A 14576-nucleotide genomic window follows, 5' to 3' on the forward strand; every position below is an offset into this window, starting at 1 on the left:
TTCCAAGATATCTCCAAAAGAAAATCATCGCACACAATACTATGTTAACCCAACTCAGAATAGGTTATGGTACCTTTCCAGGAAAAAGACAAAAAATAAGTAAGATTGTCAGGTTTTAGTTTCAAAATGTGCATGCTCCCCCTCTGACTTCTCTGCACTGTTAGCAAGATTCTCAGACTCTTTCTCAAGGCATAAAATCCGGAGTCAAGGAAAATGGGGAGAGGCCATGCTATATTTCCTTGTGTGAATGTAGAGGCGATCCCAACAACAAATCTTCACACATCTAACTGTATGGAATCAGGAAACAGGACACCTGAGTCCTAGCTTACAGAAGTTCCAGCCTGGATGGTGGTAGGTGGCGATAAAATCAGATTAAAAAATGAAAATAACTAGCTGCCAAAATACTCAAGAAAATCACTGAAATCAAGGCCAAGAGATAGTACAGCTATAAGTGCACATACCTATCATCTAGCCAACTAAGATTGAATTCCTTGCATTGGATGGTTCCCTAAGCATCACCAGGTGTGGTCCTGTAAGTTCCCAGAACTGCCAGGGTGGCCTGGGTCTGCACCACCACAGCATCCAAGCAGCATTGCATTCAACGCCCTTGAACTGACTGAACTGACAGCCCAGTTCACTGAAAGTTGCCAGTGGGCCTCCTAAGGTCCTGAGCAACTGCTTGGAAACCCTACTCCCACACCACCAAGAGAAAGAAAATCATTGAAATCACCAATATTAGCAAAATTCATGATTCTGCATATTTACTTTCAACTCTACTTGACAGGCATGTTGAAGACCATTAAATGGTCTAAATAGGAGACCTAGAGGAAACATAGGCAGCATTTCCATGATTATGCTTCCAAGTTATTCCCAGCTGTGGCTGATGTAAGGGTAGCTGGTTTGGTGAACAGAGGACTCTTCAAGAAGCTCACCCAAGGTTGATTCCATTCTATCTTATGGGAAACATGATAACTCTTGAGATTGAACTCTTACATATGATAGAAAATGTAAAGGCCAAGATTAAAGATAAAGAAAGTTAATCTTTTCTGGTAAACAACTTGAAGATGGACATATTTTGTCTGACTACAACATCCAAAAAGAGCCCACTCTTCCTCTTGTTTTGAGATTTCTGGGTGACACTAAGAAAAGAAAGAATTCTTATGTAACTCCCAGGAAGAATAAATATAAAAGAATGAAGGTTAAACTGGCTGTCCTGAAATACTACAAGGTAGATGAGAATGGCAAAATTAGTCACGTTTGCCACGAATGTCCTTCGAATAGATAAATGTGGTGCTGGAGTTTTTATGGCCAACCACTTCAACAGACATTATTGTGGCTAATGCTGTCTGACCTATTGTTTCAACAAACCAGAAGACAAATAAATACATGTATAGGTTAATAAAAGGCATGAACTCTAACACTAGTTGTAAAGTTGATCCATTGATTGAAGAGTGATTTTAAAGCATAAAAATAAAATAAAATACATCAAGGGTTACTTTGGGGTTTAAAGGTGACCCAGCTCTTGGCTTCCCTAAGTTCAACACAAGCAACTCTGATTTCTCCTGTTTTTTGCACTCAGGATCCATGTAGAGTTTGCCAACCACTCACCAGTTCAAAGATGCTTTTTACTCCCAGGGAAGCATGTTTCCCCTACTTACTCTCGTTTCCTGCCTATAATGCTGGTTGGGATCGTACTTCCAGGTATCTACAAACTAAAGCAGGGCTAGATACAGCACAAACCCAAGACCCCAAGGCTGAAGTGCTTAAGTTCTCAAGAACTCCTCCCAAGATAGTCAAGAGAAGCAACATGGATGCTTCATGAGTTGGAAGATAAAAGACCCTCCTCTTTCACTGTGTCATCTATCAAAGGCAACCCAACCCAACCTAATACTAACCATATAGGACTTTTTTTTTGCTTTTTGGGTCACATCTGGCAATGCACAGCGGTTACTCCTGCTCTGCACTCAGGAATCACCCCTGGAGGTGCTCAGAGGACCGTATGGGTTTCTGAGAATCGAATCCGGGTCAGCCGCATGCAAGGCAAACGCCCTACCCGCTGTACTATTGTTCCAGCCACATATGGGACTTTTATAGACTCCATTTTTCATTTTATAGATGAAAAAAATTAGGGAGAGAGCAGATAACTTCCTTAAAACCACAGGGGGTTGGGGTGGAGGTGGGAGAGAGACTGTAATCTAAATACAGATAGTGCAGGAATAGACTACTTGCTTAATCACTATGCTATATACCCCTTGAAAGAGGTTCTTGAGACCAACTAGGCCTGACTATAATATGGTGATATGGTCTTTCCCAAACCAGAAAATTCCATGTCCATACCCATATATTTATTTGAGTAAGATCCTTGGGTGTTAGGGAAGGCAGAGTGTGAGCTACTCATTTATTCCAACAATGTTAGCACAGTGAAAAACATTTCCAGGACGCGCAAAGATCTTAGGTGATGGCAGTTTCTTGACCCAGGACCTGGGTAGAATTTTTTTTTTTATCCAGCCCCAATTCTTGGGTATCAAATCTAATGAGAAGGTTCAGAGATCAAGTTAGGGTGATGTTGTTTTTGGACAAAAAAACTAACCATAACTATAAAAATTTTAAAAACTGCCCCTGAGGCTGGGAAAATGACTTCTCGGGCCAGTGAAGAAATATTTCTCCTCCCAAAGCATAGGATACTCATTTGGACTTGTTAGCTTGGATCTGTTTGGTTAAAAAAAAAAAAAGTCAACTCCATCCTTTGCAGTCACACCTTTGAAGCCAACAAGTCATGAACTTGGGAGTTGTTTATCCAATGGTGGAGATAAATTTCCTGATTTTTACACCCGCTCACCCACTCCCCAACTCTGCCTTGTAAGGAATGACACACATTTTCAAGAAGGCTAGCCAGGTGTGGAGTTCAGCCCAAGGCCGTGCACCAAAACACAAGTCGGTGATCCTTGATGAGAATGAGTCACAGCACCATACCAAAACCAGAGTGAGCTGGCTGTATCCCACCCCTAACCCTTCTGAACAAAGTAATTATTAAACTTATATGCCATCATACTCCCCAGCCTAGGTTTCCTTTCTGCGCTGGTTGTATTTCAATGGTACAAATGGCCAGCACCACTGCCTTCTCTAGAACACTTCATGGCCGAAGTGGCACCCTCGGGTTCTTATACAAGTAGACATCCCCTAAAGTCTTCACTCAGCATATGGGCCTCCTGGGACCCTGTCCTCAAAATGCTTAGAGTGCTGGGGCATTTGTAATAAGAATAATGCATTTCCCAGAACTTGATGCCAACGGCCTTCCTTCTTTCTCTTTTCCCTTGTCCTTTAAAAATGCTGGGAAACCAGCTCAGAAAAATCACCAGAGATGTTTCTTTGCACCAAGAACTGAAAATCCCAACACGCTGACATTCAAGTGAAAGCAATGTCCACTTTCACATTAAGCACTTTCTAAACACAATACGCCAGGCACTAACCAACTTGGATCACTGTTCACAGAAGACACAATCAAAATCAACATGTACAATTCCCAGAACCTCTCTAAAAACTGGCCTTACCAGAGAGTGGTCACCCTGGAGAAGAGGAAGCAGAGATGCAGTGCTCTTGGTCAGTTTAAGTGTAAAACAGATTCCTGCACTGAACAAGATAGAAGATGAAGAATAATCTCCAGAGTCCTCTCACCCCAAAATTTAATGTCTATAAAAATCTGATGCAAAGAAATAGACACACGCATACATACTATCTAGTATAAAACAGATGTCCAAGTCTTCGCTAGGAAAGCTGAGCCTTCCATTCTAACTACTACAGTGGGAAAGCTTCCTTAAAATCTGTGTCCTGACCCAATGAACTCCCAGGGTTGGAGGTGATTGGAGAACTCTCCTGGGGACTTGCTTTAAGGGTTTAATTTCTTCCCAGATGACTCACTTTCAGGTTTAGCTTTCTGAACCACCCCAGAGTCCACCTTTGGCCTCAACTCTGATACTTCCCTCCTACCCTCTCATGTCCTGCACTCAGGAGGCAGGTGTCTGGGCACAGTTAGGGGCCCTGACTCCTCAGAGTCACTGTTTGCAGAGCAGGGCCCCTTGCAGTGGCCTCCTATATGCCTGGCCTCCACCATGCATAGGGAGGCACGGCTGCCAGCCTGCTTCCAATATCCGCTCGTCCCTCACTGGCCTACCAGCCAGACGGTCCCCCCACCCCTTTCCCTTTGAAGAAAAGTGATTTAATTTCATGAGACTTTGGGGTAATCATGTTATGATCTTCAACATTAACCAGAACCAACTCCCTGCTACAGGAGGGTGGGGAAGGAAAGGAGAAGAAAAAAGTAAACAGTCCCATTCGGGATTGCCAGAAATTAGAGGAAAAAGAAAATCACAGCAGCTGCTTTGCTGGTTCCCCTGATGAGGACAGGCCTCTGCCAGAAACAGGGCCTCTCTGCCAAGGTTTCTGGAAACAAGGAAGTTGGGCTTGGCAGAACCTCCATTTCTACAGGTTAATCAGCTCAATTCAGGAGGGGGGAGATATTGGTTTTCATTCCTTTGCCTCACTTTTATTTCCACCCCACCCCCACCTCCCACCACTTCCCTCCCCCTCGGCACCCCTGTCTACCAGCTAAGATGACCTAACACTCTTCTCAGAGCCCACCAGGCCTCCCTGCCTCCTCTCTGAACTGAGGTGCAAAGCTACTCTCGAGACCAGGTCAAGCAGCCACTTTAGATTTCCTTTGAAGGGTACTCATGCTCATCTTTCAAACTTTTTCAGACAATAAAAACAAGGCCAGATGGGAGAAGGTTGGTGAGAAGGCAGAGTTGAGGAAGAGAACACCAGAAAAGAGGGGTGGGAGTCTTTTAAAAAAGAAAAAGGAATAATCTGGGGCACAACTAGAATAGTGCAGCTAAGGATTGGCTGTAGCCAGAGAGGAATTCTCATGAACAATGGTCCTTCTTGGCAGACAGTCCAAGGGTGTGGTGCTCGTTTGAAAAAACAGCAAATAACCCAAACCTCAGAGCCACCAGGGAGGAGCTGGTGTAACACTGGAAAGCTGAGGAAAATATTTCATGCAGACACCCAGGATATGATGGTGCGCACAGGGAAGATGTTTCCTCTGAGGCTATGGCTTAAGAGCGATCATGGCAGACATCAGTTCTGTGAAGAACAGACAGCTCTGACATGTCTCTCCCATCCTTCAGGGTTACCTATCTATTCAGAACCCTTCCCAAAACCCACTGGGCTTCTCTGTCTCTTCCAAGTGGGGTGCTGAAACAGAAATTTCTCTTCAAGGTATTCCTATATAGGGACCACCATGCCACATGAAGCAACTTCTCATAACCCTATCACTTGGTCCACCAAGCATCTGCTCACATTTCAAGCTGGGATTCAGAGTGTTTTGGGAATTCTGGAGAGAAACAAACCCCGGATGTGACTTGGGAGGCATATGTTTGCAGTTTAAGTCTCTTTTTAGGGTGTAGAGAAAACAATACAAGTGAAATAGGCCAGAATATGACTACCACATTGTCCCTAGGACTTAATTCCAGATCTCTGGCTAAAGGATATGGGGGTGGGAGGGGACGTGCTCCCTTAGCCTTGACAGGCAGGTGGGCAAAAGAAAAGTGTATGACCTGCTCCAGAGCAAGATTTGTATCAAGTCCTTTAGCCTCTGTGAGGTGTGACAATGGGACAGTGCTAGATGCATAAACGAATTCATTCAGTATATTTTTGTCTCAGAAAACATGTTTTGGATTTTATACTTCACATAAAATTTAATTTAAGATAAAGGTCAAGAAGAGTAGAACAGAGGGATTACAAAGTCTAATTACTGAGAATGTGAGGAGCTATCGTTATATTAGAAAAGTGATCAAAATAGGCTTAGAGCAAGCATTGAACCATGTCGGAAGCTTAATGTAGTGGTTCCAGAGACTGCTCTTTAAATTTTGAGAAATACTAGGGAAAATAATCACTCAGTTCAAGGGTTTCAGTGTTCAGTAGATCCGTGTTTCATCAAAATTAGATCTGTGTCCCAGAGAGAACAAACTCCTTCAGGCAGCTAACAAGCAAAAAAAAAAAAAAGAAAGAAAGAAAGAAAAAGCTGGGCTCATGAGATTTACAGTCTCAGTGATTGTGGCTCTCCTCTCAATGTGGAAAGTTCTGAGATGTCGAGAAATTGGGGTCTGTGGAGAGTGGGTTATACTGGGGACCACAGAAGGGCTCTAATAGCAGAAATACGTAGTAGGAATATGCCAAAAGACAGCAACCAGAAATCATTGGAAGCCCCAATTGTGGGTCTAGTCCCCACAAAGTGATTCTTAAGCCAAATATATCTCTTACAGAAGGACTCCAAATCAGTAGCAGCTTATATTAGTGGTAAAAGTGCATAATAAAGAGGTAAGTGACTTAGCTTCAAATTCTTTTTATCACAGTACAAAGTCTCAGAGGTCTGACTAACAGAGTCATTTTAGCTCTGTTGTCAATTCACTATGTCTCAGTGGTCTCAATAAAGAGTGTAGTGAGTTTAGACAAAGTAAAACAATCCCCTTTCTGGAACAGGAAAATGTCTACAGATAAAATTTTCTTTAGTAATTAAAATACACCCAGAAGACTTGTTGCTAATTTTGACTGAATACTTACTATAAGAGCTTGGCAAGTTACCCATGGCGTATTCGATATGTCAAAAACAGTAACAAGTCTCACAATGGAGACATTACTGGTGCCCGCTTGAGCAAATCGATAAACAACAGGACAACAGTACTACAGTGCTATATCACCATATCACTGTCATCTGGTTGTTCGTAGATTACTCTAGCGAGCACCAGTAACGTCTCTATTCCTCCCAGCCCTGAGATTTTAGAAGCCTCTCCTTACTTGTCTTTCCCAACGATTGGAGGCTCTTTTGGGGTCAGGGGAATGAGACCTATCGTTACTGTTTTTTGGCATATCGAATACGCCATGGGTAGCTCTGCCCTCTGCCTGTGTAGGCGGGATACTCTCCATAGCTTGCCGGACTCTCCGAGAGGTATGTATATGTGTGTGTGTGTGTGTGTGTGTGTGTGTGTGTGTGTGTGGCTGGAGCCATAGTGCTGTGGGTAGGGTGTTCCCCTTGCATGCGGCCGACCCGAGTTCGATTCCTCTGCTCCTCTCAGAGAGCCCGGCAAGCTACCAAGAATATTCTGCCCGCACAGCAGAGCCTGGCAAGCTCCCTGTGGTGTACTCGATATGCCAAAAACAGTAACAACAAGTCCCACAATGGAGACGTTACTGGTCCCTGCTTGAGCAAATCAATGAGCAACGGGATGACAGTGACAGTTTTATGTAATATATATATATGTATGTATATATATACACACACATATATATAATTCTCCATGATTTGTTACCTACTGTCTGAACTCCATCAAATATGGTGTGTTAATTATGGAAAATGGGTAGGAAGTGTTTGCGGCTGCACGGTCCAGAAAGTAGCCTGGAGTGTAGCGGCGGTTGGGTAGTGGAGGTCGGCTGCTGGGGCTGGATCCCTTGGGGTGGGGAGGGTTCTCACCTGTACTCCTCTGGGGCGCCCTGAGTGAAAACAGCCTGGTGCGGAGTCCAGTGGCATGGCTATGGGGGCCTCATTTTATACTCCCATCTGGGAGGAGCAGCCGTTGAGATCTGGAGGGTAGTCAATGAGGAGGCAGCGTGTGGCAGGGTGTGGCTTATGGCTGTGATCCCTGGGTCACTGGAGATTGGGGGATAGCAGGCAGAGGATCTCTGCTTACAGGTAGCGGCAGTTGGGTAGTGGAGGTCGGCTGCTGGTGCTGGGTCTCTTGGGGCGGGGAGGGTTCTCACCTGCCCCCCTCTGGGGCGCCCCAAGTGAAAACAGCCTGGTGCGGAGTCCAGTAGCTACAGTGCTATTTACTATAAATTACATATAGTACCAAGCACTACCTCCCAGTAATCCCCAAATAAAGGGACTTTATCCTCTCCCCTAAAGACAGGAGGAGAAGCTGAGTCCCAGAATGCCTGAAATACCTTCCTAATATCACTGAGTGATGGAAGTGGACTTTGAGTGTAGATACTGGTATGAAGCCATCTATGAGCCCACCACACTCTGTGGCTAACTTAAAAACAGATGTGAGTACAGGATTCCCAGTACACTCTTGACCATGTGCTTTCGAAAGTAACAAGACTAGTTTACCCTATTTATTCTAAAGGTGGGTTGGAGCAAGAGCACAGCGGTAGGGCGTTCGCCTTTCATGTGGCCAACCCGTGTTCGATTCCTCTGCCCCTCTCGGAGAGCAAGCTACCGAGAGTATCCCGCCCGCATGGCAGAACCTGGCAAGCTACTCATGGCATATTGGATATGTCAAAAACAGTAACAATAAGTCTCACAATGAGAGACGTTATTGGTGCCCGCTCAAACAAATCGATGAGCAATGGGATGACAGTGACAATTCTAAAGGTGGGTATCTGGTCACCCACCTGAGGAAATACATAGGTGGTACATTTGCCCTGTGTCTTGCTGTTTCTTGGTACACACACCCAGGGAAGCAAAACTAGGACATATCTAAGACACAAGAAGCCATCTTCCTAACATAGGGATCAACCTCACCAGTCTTTCCTTGTTGGGAGCCCCAAACAACTCTCCTACTCTAGATTTTCACGTTCTCCCCTCAAGCTGCCTTTTCACTCATCTGTCCTCAAATTCCAGGGAGTGCCATGAAAGCAGTTTCTTGAGGTGCAGAGAAAGAACATGTGAAGAACATGGGAAGTTTAACAGTCTGAAGACTCAAACTCCTCTTGAAAAGGAAATAAATTTCTCTGCTCCATTTAATTTTGTTTTTAAAAAGTGAAAGTGAATAATCCGTGTTCAAAAATAGTTTATACACAGTTTTTTAGGACTTTTAAATTATGAAATATGAAAAAAGTTCATTCTTCTGCTTTGGAATAACAAAAAGCCAATAAAGTGGAAATTAAATTGATCTTTAAAGAAGACCAGAGAGAAATGTTGCTAAAACTTAATTTCCACTCATTTTTTTTAATTCCCATAACTATGAACTAGTTCAGTAGAACTTTAAAACGTTTTAATAAGAAAATTCCTGAGAGGGGAAGTGAAATTGTGGTATCAAAGAGGTTCAAATTTAACAGTTGAGAAAAGTATCTTAGCAGCTCACAATCCCCACAGGATTGCGAAATTCAACAACACAAAGACCTTGGTGCCTGGTTTTCACAATTAGAAGAAGCCAGACTTGAAAATCAGAAGCTGTTTGCAAGGATAGGAAAATCCAATGTCTCATTTTGAAAAGCAGACAAGCTTATTTCCTAGACTCGTGGCAGGGTGGATGTGTGACCAGAATGCAGGGCATCAGCCAGGAAGAGAGTAAGAGGTCAGTCTATTACTGTCCGGTGATTTGGAAACCAGTCAGTCCCCTCCTCCATCTTAGATTCCCTGCTGAAAACTTGAGGTTGACATACTGTTCCCTTCCAAGGATATAAAGTGAGAAAAAAACCTATTCATTAAAAAAAATTTCTCAACTGGGGCACACAATCTGACTCTAATTGCATCAAAGAGGTACTTCCATAAACTCATCAGTCCCTTTTTCAGCCTAGCTGTTTATTCATTTACCCAGACAATAACCCTTTATTAAGCGTCTCCAATGAAACAGAGGTGCTATGCTGAGAAATACAAACTGAGCTTTACAGAAACAGAAGTAAATGTGTGGGTTTGCTCTGGAGGGTTCAACAGCTGAGCATGGACAATCCTACCCACAGAGCCATGGACTTGGCATTTATCCCCCTGAGTCCAGAGCCCCTATCCCCATTTCATCTGGTAGAAAAATGAATACACAGAAATGCCCAAAAAAAATCCTAGTCTAGCCCCAAGGATATATGAGCAATACAAACACAGGAGGAAGCTACAGAGGCTAGAAAGGAGAGATTGTCAGGACTAAGTCACAAAGAGGAGCCTCAAATTCCCTGCAAAAGAGTTCAGACTTAATTTTGTGAAAGACAAAAAATAAGAACTAGAATTATAGAAGAAGGCGATTTGGGTGACAGGAGGCTAAAGTACAATGGGCATTTTAATGAGTGTGGATAAAGAAGTTTCCTTTTTCAATAACATCCTATTTACTATCATGAAAACTTCTAAATTTGAGAAGAAAATTCAAAGAAACTATATTTAAAACATGTATTATTGCATATTTGGTTAAAATTCAGCATAGACTTTATTTATACTCCATTTCTACACTTGAGTGAAGGTCACTGAATAACCTTAAGGATTCTTGCCATGTTCACATCCCATCAGTGGTGGAATTTTTTTTCTAATTTGTTTGGGTTTTTTGTTTGTTTTGTGTTTTGTTTTGTTTTTTAGTTTTGGGGGTTGTTTAGGGATTTGGGGTTGGTTTTGTTTGGTTGGTTGGTTTTTGTTTTTGAGTTTATGTTTTGATTTGGTTTTGATGGGTTTTGAGGAGAATTGGTTTTTTTTGTTTGTTTGTTTTGCTTTTTGACATCACATCTGGCAATACTCAGGGGTTACTCTTAGCTCTGCACTCAGGAATCATACCTGTTGGTGCTCAGGGGACCACATAGGATGCCAGAGATCAAACCCGGGGTGGGCCATGTGCACGGTAAGTACCCTATCTGCTGAACTATTGCTCTGACCACTCAAGGTTTAAAGCAGAGTATTTGACTACATCTTACTTCTGCCATGTGCATAGCAGAAGGGATGCCAGGACAAAGAGAAGAGCTGGGAAGAAGCCACCTGAGTGGTTTAAGTGAACAGCAACAGTGGTAGCTCAGGGGATGGCATAAAGCAGACTGATTTAAAATGTTTCAGATAGCTCTAATCAGACTCAGTAATAAATTGTTTGGGATGGAGATTAAGAGCACTAAAGAGAAACTGAGGACAGCTCTACTGGGTACTTGGCATGGGTAGTGTGGCATGTCTATTAGATTCCTAAGTGGAAGTAAGAAAAAAGAGTTGGGAAGTCAAGAGTTCAGAGAGAGGACATAGTCAGAAAGGTAAAAGTGAGAAGCTTTGCCTCTGTAAAGATGAATTATCTGCAGGGAATATGGATAGAACAAAGAGAGGTGAGAACTCAAAAAGAAAGCCAATAAAGATAAACAGAGTCCAGGGCGAGCTCATACTTTGCCAAGCAAAAATGCATCCATTTTACAAGCATGAGACCAAGATTTTGATTCCCCAAGACTGTCCCACATGTACTCAGGATTATCCTGGATATCATTCAGGAACCCTGGCACAACTACAAAGGGTGAAATCTCCAGTGTACCACAACCAAGAATGTGCTAGTACTGCAGCTAAAAGTTGTCCAAGCACCTCAACTAAGTATGCAAAACTCATGCAACAAAACAACAAAAAGGGAAGAGTGATTTCTAAACATAACTTAATGAAAATAAGTAAGTTTTGAAAAAAAGAGAATGCTCTGAAATAATCCCCTACATATGGAAGTCAGTTCAAGGAGTAGCCAGGACCCAGAGGTGGGCAAGTCATAGGTGAATGCAAGGATGAACATATCCATGAGTTAATATACAAGTAATCCCAACCAATTAATGTAATCACTGTCACTGTCATCCCGTTGCTCATCGATTTGTTCAAGTGGGCACAAGTAACATCTCTCATTGTAAGACTTATTGTTACTGTCTTTGGCATATCCAATACGCCATGAGTAGCTTGCCAGGCTCTGCCATGCAGGCTAGATACTCTCAGTAGCTTGCCAGCTCTACAAGAGGGGTGGAGGAATCGAACACAGGTCGGCGGCGTGAAAGGCGAATGCCCTACCACTGTGCTATCACTCCAGCCCAATTAATGTACTCAGAAGAGAAAATAGGACTATTTACTCAATATTCTTACTCTCCTCTCCATCAGTTTTTGAACCCTCTTTACTACTTCTCCAAGGATAGTAATAAACTACAAGGACTCCCCTAGATCTTGAATAAGAAAACAGCCAAACACAGGAATTCTAGCTAGGATGCTTTATATAACTGATTGAGAAAATATAAGTCACACTGGAAAATAGTGGGTAAGGCAATCAAGATGAATCTCTCTTCTTCCCCTAAGCAGTATGCCTCCAGAAAAGACAACAGGCCATATCTGGAGGCATATGTCAGTCTTGGCTAAAACAGAATCATGTCTCTGCTAAATATATCTGCTAACCTCTTTCATAGAAAACAGTGGAGGCTTTGGATTATAAACTAAATCCTACCTTTGTTCTCAGACATAGAGAAACACCATATTGTGTTCAGCGTGGCAAAAAAAGGGCAACAAAGCTTTAAAGGTTAATAATGAATATCTTTAAAAGGTTACTGGATGGATGAAAACTAGAGTCTTTTCCTTTAAAAAGGAGGAGGGGCTGGAGTGGTAGGGCATTTGTCTTGCACTGCCACCTGGGTTCGATTCCCAGCATCCCATTTGGTCCCCTGAGCACCGCCAGGAGTAATTCCTGAGTGCAGAGCCAGGAATAACCCCTGTGCATTGTAGAGTGTGGCCCAAAAAGCAAAAAAAGGGGGGGGATTGGGTATTGAGCCTGGAGCTATAGAGGAAGCCCGGAGCACAGTTAGGTATGATCTCAAAATAGATAGATAAATAAATAGATAGATAAATAGTCTTATCTCTTGAGGTATGATTTCTCAGTAAAAAACAGAGAGCTTAAGATGATGTGCTTTCAGATTTTAGATACACGTATAACAAATTCTGAAATGTTTGTCACAACCCTGTTGAGTTTTTTTTCCTAACAAAAAGGCAATGCTAGCAAATGCACTTAAGAGTTCTATGAGTTGACATTGTCATACTTACAGATACACTAGGTGTCAGATATCCTCATCACATGACACAGGAAATGTAATGCCTGGAACATAATTTTAAGTATTATTTTCTTGAGCTTTCTCTGAAAAAGCAGGGTGACTTCTTGAGTAGCAGTAATTTAGCTTTCACACTACTGTAATAATCAAGCTGCTGATTACCCTGAATAACATTCCAGGCTGTCAGAATATTTCAGGATTGTGAATTATCATTTCAAAACCTTTTGAAACCAAGGGTAGGAGGGCTTTTCCCCTTAGCTAGTTGCAAAGATGCAAGTGTTAAGTGCACACCTGGAAAAACTGTATTTCTGTGGGAAATATTGAATAGGGATGTGAAAAAAAAATGTGTCAAAATCCTTGAGCAACATTTTAGCCTAATAATCCACTGAAATTTCTGAGGTTTGATTTCTCAGTGAAAAACAGGAAAGTTCGAGATGATGTGCTTTCAGATTTTAGATATGCATTTAGATAACAAATTCTCAAATGTTTAGAAACAATCTAAATTTCTGCTACCGAAGAAGCTGCCTTGCTTTTCAAGAGAAAGCTAAAAAACTATAACACATAAGGGGTTTAAGTTGAGAAGCCAGAGAGATAATACAGCAGGTAGGGCACTTGCCTTCTATGCAGCCTACCAGGTTTAATCCCCAGGATTGTATGCTGTATGATCCCAACAACAACAAAAAAGGTTTAAGTTCAAATATTCTGTTCAATGTCCCTGTCTCTCATTAAAATACCCAGGAAAGATAACACAATAGGTGTGGAAATCTTTTTCTACATTATTTCTCTAGTCCAGTAAGGGTCAAAAATCTTTTGTTTAGGCCTTGGTACTGGGAACTTGATACTAAGAAAGACTGTAACCACCAAATATAATGACTTTTGGTCAGCAAGCTGAACATCCAGGGCTAAAATGTACTGAGATACATGAGTGAGTGAAGAATATAACCATCTGATTTAACTAATCATTGTTCTCACAACCATATCCAACAGTCACCACTTGCACCATTCTCCGTTGCTTATTAGTAATTCTCAAAGTGTGGTCCCAGATTAGAGGCAGAAGTACCACTTGGAAACTACTAGAAATGTAAATTTTGAGATCCAACCCCAGACTTACTGAACCTCTAGGTAAGGACCGAAACAAGCTGTGTCTCTGATGCAGCTAAAATAGAAACCAGTTACCTACATAAAAATCCCACATTCTTTTACCTGGCCACCATGTTGCAAATGCCATCTCTCTGCTTCATTCCCTTTTACTTTTCCACAGCATGCTTAGGTTCTCTCCTCTACTTCATGCTTCCTGAAAATGCCCGCCCCAGGCTTTCCCTTTAGTCTGACATGCATTGTAAAATCAAATGACTAGAATCTTCCACCTTCACCTCCTTCTACCAGGTGCTCCATTTTCTAGAAAGAACTCTTCTACCTTTTCTACTAGGCCTTGCGACCTCCACTTGTCACAGATCTGCTGGAAAGAACAGTGGGTAGAAACAGCACAATGATCAACTACTACAATGTTCTAACATGGGAGTGTTTCCCCACTGCAACAAAAATAACCTGCAATGGCTCCATTAAGGGAATTGTAATAGAAAAACTAGAGGAAATTCTCTCAATTTTATTCTTCTTTTCAAAACCTTTGCTGTCTGGTCCTTGTTATCCCACTTGAATGCTGACAAATGACAAAACAGACAAGCCAATTCTGCAAAGAGCATGATCACTTCCAATGCCATCTGCTCCTCTTATTCCAAAGCTTAACTGTGGTACCAGTCATTTGGCAGTCAATCTAACTTCTATTGCAGAAATAT

At 42.3% G+C, this 14576-nt stretch overlaps 1 protein-coding gene and 1 pseudogene across 2 annotated transcripts in view; one reads left to right on the forward strand and one right to left on the reverse strand.

Moving 5' to 3' along the window:
- The window catches only part of NTN1 (netrin 1), a 263946-nt gene that overhangs the window by 194119 nt on the left and 55251 nt on the right, over positions 1–14576 (reverse strand). The gene's annotated exons all lie outside the window — the stretch shown is intronic.
- Positions 966–1382, forward strand: LOC105942809 (ubiquitin-40S ribosomal protein S27a-like; annotated as a pseudogene).

The sequence above is a fragment of the Sorex araneus genome, chromosome 3, assembly GCF_027595985.1.
Source record: "Sorex araneus isolate mSorAra2 chromosome 3, mSorAra2.pri, whole genome shotgun sequence".
NCBI classification, from domain to species: Eukaryota; Metazoa; Chordata; class Mammalia; order Eulipotyphla; family Soricidae; genus Sorex; species Sorex araneus.